Source organism: Rattus rattus, chromosome 14 (assembly GCF_011064425.1).
Source record: "Rattus rattus isolate New Zealand chromosome 14, Rrattus_CSIRO_v1, whole genome shotgun sequence".
Taxonomy (NCBI): Eukaryota; Metazoa; Chordata; class Mammalia; order Rodentia; family Muridae; genus Rattus; species Rattus rattus.
Genome location: NC_046167.1, coordinates 70,717,967 through 70,719,611, shown reverse-complemented (window position 1 = coordinate 70,719,611; position 1,645 = coordinate 70,717,967). Strand labels below are relative to the sequence as shown.

The 1,645-nt window shown below is 49.4% G+C and overlaps 1 pseudogene; it reads left to right on the top strand.

Annotated features, from left to right (window-relative positions):
• The first annotated feature begins 996 nt into the window (after window positions 1-996).
• On the top strand, window positions 997-1,116 carry LOC116884087 (annotated as a pseudogene).
• The last annotated feature ends 529 nt before the right edge of the window (window positions 1,117-1,645 follow it).

Genomic DNA, 1,645 nt, shown 5'->3' with positions numbered 1-1,645 from the left:
CTGGTCTAGCCTGTGATTTTTTTTGTAACCTCACAAACACTAATCTCATGCCGGATTTAATTATTCTCCTGTACTCATCGTTGATGTTTTCCTCACCCTTTACTGTCTTCCAAAAGGGCCAAGCCCACGGAAGTGCTGTTCCCATCTCTAGACTTGGAACGGATTTTTCTTCTCTAGACCCAGAGGTTGATTTATTATCTGTCTGCTTCCAAGGCACATATCATCTGGAGGACTATAAAGCAAAATTCCATTCAACGCTTCTGAATAAAACATTTGTCCCTGAGCCTTGAGACAGTAACTCATGTATGACAGGATTCCAGTGGGGTCCCGGCAGCTGCTAACATACTCCACGGGGAGGCACAAGGCCAAGGGCACTTGACACCTCTTGTCTTTACACCTCATGAGGGGCCTGAGGAGAAGGGATGTCAGGGTGCTTTCCTTCTCTTCACAGTTCCAAAACAGTTCAGGCACAACCTATCTCGATTTCCTTGGAAGTTACATCCTGTAAATTCTGCGGCCCCATGTATCCTCCGAGAGGGAAACAGGGCCTTCTCTATGTGAGGAACCACAGTCGGGGCACAGAATATCAACCTGGAGACAGAAGGTTGGTGGCAGGGGCTTGTTAGCTAGCAAGTCACAGGTTTCCACGACACCTTAGATCATGGGTTCTCAACATTCCTAACTCTGAGACCAGTTAATACAGTTCCTCGTGTTATGGTGGTCCCCGAGCCATAAAATTTTGTTCATTGCTACTTTGTATCATTTTGCTGTTAAGAGTAACAATGTAATATCTGTGTTTCCCGGTAGTCCCAGGAGACCCCTGTGAGAAGGTCGTTTGATGCCAAGGGGTCGCGACCCACAGGTTGAGAACAACTGCTTTAGACCATGCATGTGCCTGTCTATACTTTGGAACTCAGGATCCTCCTACATGGCTCTGGTTGCCTTCTGCAATAAAACTCCCTTTGAAGCTTTACTCTGTACCAAAATACTAGAACTCCTTTCTAAAAAGTCATTTTTCTGTCACATGTGGGTCTGTTGGTGACACAGAGAAGAGAGGCTATGTCTACGCTCAGGGTTCTGACCTGTGGAAATCTGAATGAATTGTGACCTAACATTCTTTGTGAAAAGCAAGCTTGAGGAAACCACCAGTTCAGCATTGCATAGGCCTGGGCCGGCAGTCTGGGCAGGGTGGGGAGCAAGCAGGAGACTAGAACCCTGCCTGGAGCTCGGCCATGGAAGGGAATGAACCTGAGGCTGATGATCCTCCCTCCCATGGGGCTACTTGGGCAGGCCTGGGCAAGGATCAAGCCCAAGATGACCCCTGCCTAGTGCCATAATGCACAAGTGGGACACAGTACCCTTGAGACCACCTCAGCCACTCAGAGACCCTGGATGTCACTAAGAGAAGCAACTAAGTGGTGGAGAAATGGGAAAGAACGAGAAACAGAAGGATGTGGGCACAATGAAAAAAGGCACAGCTGGAAACTCGAAGGTAGTGAGGAACAGCCGGATGTGAGTGACATGTGATGCCACCTGGGACCATGGTGGGGTCCTGGCCTGTGCTGCCACCTGGGGCCACATCTGGGTCTGTGGCCCTACAACAACAGGGGCAGACATCCTTGGTCTGGGCTGCTGCCTGGGGACA